Source organism: the organism of the source record quoted next, unplaced genomic scaffold (genome assembly GCF_019419815.1).
Source record: "Pyrus x bretschneideri cultivar Hongxiangsu unplaced genomic scaffold, Pyrus_bretschneideri_v1 Contig14, whole genome shotgun sequence".
Taxonomy (NCBI): Eukaryota; Viridiplantae; Streptophyta; class Magnoliopsida; order Rosales; family Rosaceae; genus Pyrus; species Pyrus x bretschneideri.
Window position 1 is genome coordinate 8,719,508 of NW_025999435.1, and position 6,424 is coordinate 8,725,931.

Below are 6,424 nucleotides of genomic sequence, written 5' to 3' on the forward strand. Positions count from 1 at the left end.
AGCGTTACTTCCAAGCTTTTCTTCCCAAAAGTTTCTGGGGAGGGGGGGATGCCATTCTTGCTTCAGCATACCTCATCAATAGGACACCAACTCCTCTTCTCCAAGGGAAAACACCATAGGAAAAATTGTTTCAGAAAGAACCCAACTATTCTCATTTAAGAGTCTTTGGTTGTTTATGTTTTGTATTCACTTATACGCAACGACCTTCCAAATTTGATCCCCGTGCTTGTCGTTGTCTTTTCCTTGGCTATCTTTGTGGTCAAAAGGGTTATCGACTCTTTGATCTCACACTTAAGAAGATCTTTGTCTCACGGGATGTTGTGTTTTTTAAGGATCAATTCCCTTACCAAAATCATGATCTTTCCGCTGTGCCACACTCTACTTCACAGCATCCCACTTCATCTTTACAATTTACCATAGACTCCTTTCCAGAGTCCTCTTCTTCAGCCAATCTCTCAAGAGACACTTCTCCTGATTCTCCTCGTCATTCTAGCATCATACCCTAGGATCCTGCTTCTCCCTCACATCTTTCCCCAACCTTAGTTCTTTCACTCGACAACCCCCCACCTTCACTTACCCAACCACTTTCTACTGATCGTGTCTCTCCTCCCTTCCTCTGCAGCACGTGACCAACCAAACCATCCATTTTTTTGTAGGACTTTCATGTCGAGGCAGCCCTTCCTTCTTGTGCAACTCCCACATCTTCCACGAGCATGGTCAAGTCCTTAAGTACTTTTCATTCTCTTTCTCATCATTTATCCTATGGTCATTTGTCCTCTCGCCATAAAACCTTCACCACAACACTTACTCTTCTCAAAGAACCTACTAGTTTTCAATAGGCTGTTCAGGATCCCAAGTGGCGTGAGGCCATGCAACATGACATTGCATCTCTTTAAGCCAACCACACTTGGACTTTCATGCCTTTGCTACCCCACAAACATCCCATTAGCTGCAAATGGATCTACAAAGTGAAGCTTAAACCTGATAGCAATCTCGAATGGTACAAAGCTCGACTTGTTGAGAAAGGATATAGTCAAGTCGACGGTGTTGATTACCGGGAAACCTTTACATCGGTTGCCAAACTGACCACCATTCATGTCTTTCTTAGTGTTTCCTGGCTGCAAGGTTGGCATTTGCACCAACTTGATGTGAACAACGTGTTCTTGCATGGTGATTTATATGAAGATGTCCATATGTCCTTGCCTTCTGGATTCGGACGAAAGGGGGAGACTCGAGTATGCAAATTAAACAAATCCATTTATGGTTTAAAGCAAGCCTCGAGACAATGGTTTATCAAACTATCCACTGCTCTCAAGATTGCTGGATTCCATTAATCATGGTTTGACTACTCATTATTTGTCCAATGTCATCAAGGTAGTTTCATAGCATTATTGATCTATGTTAATGATGTGATACTCACAGGGCAACTCAAATACTTCTTGGGGATAGAAGTTGTAAGATCAAAGAAGGGAATCACTTTATGCCAACACAAATATGCGTTGGAAATATTAAAAGACACTGGGTTTCTTGGCACCAAACCCTCACGGGTTCCTTTGGAACAAAATCTGTCTCTCACACAAACAGATGGGGAATTACTAAGTGATCCATCTTTGTATAGGCGACTCGTGGGCAGATTAATTTACTTGACCATCACGAGGCCTAATCTAACTTATGCAGTTCATGTATTGAGTCAGTTCATGGATAAACCACTGACAACCACATCTTGGCATAGCACACAAAGTTCTTAGGTACATCAAACAAGTTCTTGGACAAGGAATATTTCTCCCTTGCACAGGTTCATTGCAATTACAAACGTTTTGTGACGCTGGTTGGGCTCAATGTAAGGATACTAGAAGATCGATAACTGGTTATTGCATCTTACTTGGTCAAGCACCAATCTCTTGGAAAATAAAGAAACAAAGCATTGTGTCTCATTCCAATGCAAAGGCAGAGTATCGTTCTATGGCCACTACATGCTGTGAAGTCACATGGTTGAAGAACATTTTGAAAGATTTGAGAGTAAACCATGCACAACCTGTTACGCTATTTTGTGACAACCAAGCTCCTTTGCACATCTCGTCAAATCCGGTATTCCATGAACGAACAAAGCACATAGAGATAGATTGACATGTAGTGCATGAGAAGATTCAAGGAGGGATGGTGCGAACAGCCTATATACGAACAACAAACCAACCAATTGACTTGTTTACCAAAGCACTGGGTTTGGATGAATTTGAGGCATTACTTAACAAGTTGGGTGTTATCAATATACACTCCAACTTGAGGGGGAGTGTTAAAGAGGATAACTCAAACTGATTAGTCAAACATTGTAAATTATTCATTAGTGATTTACTTCCTTATTTAGCTCTCAGTTAGCCTTGATTAGTAGGATCAAGATGTACGCAGTGTGTATAAGAATGTAACCTTGTTCTATGAATAATCAAGAAAGCAATTACACCATATCTTGTTCCTTTAGATTATCACTTATCATGGTTTGATACTGAAAACTTATAAAGTATACGCAAATGAAATTTTTTAATTGAACTAAGGAATAGAACTACGATATATTGAAACAGAATGAGGTTAAAGGAGTACTTATCTGTTAAAGAAATCAACCCCATCTCATTAAAAGATCTACACAAATCTAGAATAAAGAATTCTAGAACATTCACTAAGGTTGGTTAGCTAGATTATCCAAGTTAACGTAGTACTTTGTAGAAATGACTAGAATGTTGTTTCTCAAGTTGGTGGAAGAGTTTAGAAGAATGGTGAGGTTTCCACCAACATGCAAGATTAGTGTAGATAATTCTAGCTTAGGAAGTTAGTGGAATTATCTAGATATCTTTAGCATGGTGTGTCCATGCTTCTCCAAGGTTCCATCCATGCCTATAAAAGGAGAAGGCATCCACACCATTTGTATCAACAAATCAACAACCAACCAACCAAGCTTGTAAGCAAGCAAGCAAGTGAGAGTGAGAAGAAAGAATAGTCTTGTAAGAGTGTGAGTGCTCTAGAGTTTGTCTCTAGAAAGTGAGTGAGTGTCATAGCTTCTCAAGAGTGTCTTTGATAGTTTGTGTAATACAAGTAATTTGTTTACTTGTATTGTCTCTCCAACACTTGTGCTAGAGTTGTGTACTCTTAAGTTTTTTTCATCCCAACATTAGCTTCTTTAAAAAGCTCAACTCAAAGGAGTTGTTAGTAGCAATGATATGTGGTATGGGTGCATGAAGGGTGGCTTGCGAGGTTGATTTCGGTAATGACGCGACCCATCATATTTGGGTGTCAACCATTATAGCCCTTGGTCCCACTGGTGGTGCAGGGGTTTGACACTTCGATTACTGTCGGAAAGCTTGAGCAGTGATAAAGAAGGCTTCGACAATTGCTTAACAGCTCTTTAGCGATGATCGATTATAATTTCACTACTTGCTTAACTTGAGGCTTATGTATCAAGTACATGAGAGAATAAAAGAATTAGCTCCATGTCTGTTGCACTCTCCAATTGGTATGAACTTGTCATGGACTTCTTCCGGCATGAAATGTATACGCCAGCCATGGCCAGTGAGGTTTAACCTATCCTCATATTCGATTCAGTTTGACAATTTATTAGCGCTTGCTAATAATGAAGGAGTCGTTAAGCTAACACGAGCATAATAAACTTTAGGCAACAAGTAATGTGCCTAGAATCACATTTTAGTACAATTAGAGGAGCAAATGGAGATTATAACTGTGCAAATTAGGTTCTCCATGCTAATAAATATAAATGACTATGTATATGATAAATACCATGTTACTGGAAAACGCATGAGCACATTGATCGAATGACACAACTACAATACTAGAATAAGCTCAGTCTAATGCAATCTTAGACTCTTAGTTAAGCACATTATCATTTAATGCATTCATTTGCGTCATTTTTATCAGTAGCTGGTGCCATTTCAAGTTTACATCAGATAAGAACTCGTACTTGTCAAGAAATTGTAACCAATATGCTTGTCTGGTGTTTCGTAAAAAGTTAACAAAATATAGACAAACATAAATATAACATTTTAAAATAGCATGGCAAGGCAATTAGTCAGTCATAGATGAGATGAGAGACATATCTCGTTCATTCAACTGGATGGTGAGAAGTAATAGGCAGAGGCTCTAGTAGCGATGGCCAAAGTTCAATGGACTTTAGTGTAGCTGCGTGATCCAACAATCTTGGGTTTCCACAATCATGGCCCCTAGGTCTCAATGGTGGTGTTGATGTCTTGAAAAGAAACCCAAAGTATGTGAACGACGATGATAGGAGAGACGAGGATGGTGGTGGTGCATTCAACTCTTTGTTGACGACAAATGGCAGTGATTTTTCCTAATCCTTGTAGATCGAAGACCCTATATTTAAACAGAGTTGGTTGTGTCGTCTGCCATACCACGGTGGTCGAGATTGAAGATAGCATTAACAAGTTTGACGTGCTCGTGTCGTTCGACTGTACTCTCGGCATCACAAGTCATGGCTTGTGGCTGATGGATTACCATGTTCTAGTTCTAACAACATAGGTGCTGATGCCAAGGGCAACCGATGGCCGGCTTTTGACCGATAGGGCATAGCAACTTCCCTTCAAGGTTTTTTTCCATTTTTGTTATTTTCTTTATTTGATTACTTGTTTCCCAGAATGCCGACAAAAATTAAAAAAGGAAAACACCTTTGGTGAGAGCGAGCTTTTAAGAATGGAATTGGTCGTGAACTGCTTTGGCGTTTCCAGCACTTTTGAGTTGACACTGGTTTTTCTAGCAGCTCTGAGTTCGTTTTAGTGCGAGTTTCGCTTAAAAATGGAGATATAAGAAACAAACCAATAGAAGTTGTGAACAACAATAGTTATATCGCTTTAAAAAGAAAACATGGAAGAGAAACTTCAAGAAAGATTATTCTCAACTCTAGTTTTCTTGGCCGCTTGTCCTTCAGAAGCTTGAAGATGGGGAACAACTTTAACAGTAATGGCCAAGTCTCCAGTGAAGTCTCCATTTATGTTGGGGTCTTTTGCGCCTGAAGACTTTGTTGAGCTTGTGCTGTAAATAGGTGGACGAAGCCTTTGCGCCCTCCATTTCTGAGTCAGTGAGAACTAGGCCCAAAGCATCCCGAAGGAGAAGTGAGTCCTAGTGAATGCTTTGTTGTTCTTTCAGCAGCTTCTAAGTGTGTGATTTAATGTTACATTGAATGCTTCTAGCATTGATGAAATGCTTCCCGTGGTTGTCCAAGTTCTTCCGATTGGTGCTGAAGTTCTTCTCACTACTGTCGAAGTTCATCCAATCAGTGGCGAAGCCACGTGAGGGCGAGGAATGGCGGCCACCACTCCCTTCGCCGGACAAATAAACCTGGAGTGCTGGTTCAGCCCCTCTGCTCTTGGACTCCTGAAATATTGTGGTTGATTTTTGGAAGTAAGCTCTAAATCACCAGCAGAGTCATTGGGTTTCGGCTTAAAGGCCGAAAAGGAGGTACATTGGCAAGTTGTGTCCGTACAGTTCATGGGGCTTAGGGAGAAAGCTGTGGAAAGTGGAATTTGAAGAAGAAAAAGGGGTAAAAGTATTGGTATTAGATTCTATTGAAGCTTCATTGTCAAGAAAATTATTTCAGAAAAAAGGAAAAAGTTGAAGAATTGTGAAGTTGGTTGTGGAAAAAAATGGTGGCTTGATCAATTGGTGGGGTGAGATCAAAGATTTGACAAATTAGGTTCTGTTTAGTAGAATGATTGCAGTATATTGGTAGCAGAAAAGGAGAAAAAAAGGGAAAGGACTAGGAAGTGGGTTGTTCTAATTAGCTCAATTTATGGGTGTGGATTGTGGAAAAATGGTGTCTTGATCAATTGGTGGAGGGAGATCAAAGATTTGACGAACTGGGTTTTGTTCAGCACAAAAGAGTGACAACAAGAACTTTGATGGAGAAGCACAAAGTTGAGTTAAATTGATTTGATGGGTTTGGGAAGAAATAGTAAGATTTGCAGAGAGCCAGCCACCTGGGGATATTGTGGACCATTTGATTTTTCTGGGTTTTTGACTAAATTGCCCCTTTATGGCTTTCTAATCTTTTCTTTTTCTCAATCAAAGAAAGGGAGGTGAAAAATATATTGGAAAATTGGAGCCTTTATTCACTCATTAAAAATAGAAGAGAGGTGATCTTAAGAACACATTATACTCAATTTTAGTTTGAAAATCCTATCTACTTTGACCAAGTTCAAATAAATTCAATAATAACTTAGAAAAATTAGGGTAAAACTCTAGTTGTGTACATCAATTTGGTTGAGCTTGAATAACAAGTTACGAGGAATTTTGCTCCTCTCCAATGTGAAAGCAACTGTTTTGATTGAACTTTGCACTCTTTTGAATTTCATTCCTCCCCTCAGTAAATCCTAGCTTCGCCACTGCATAACATGGATGTTGAAGTGCT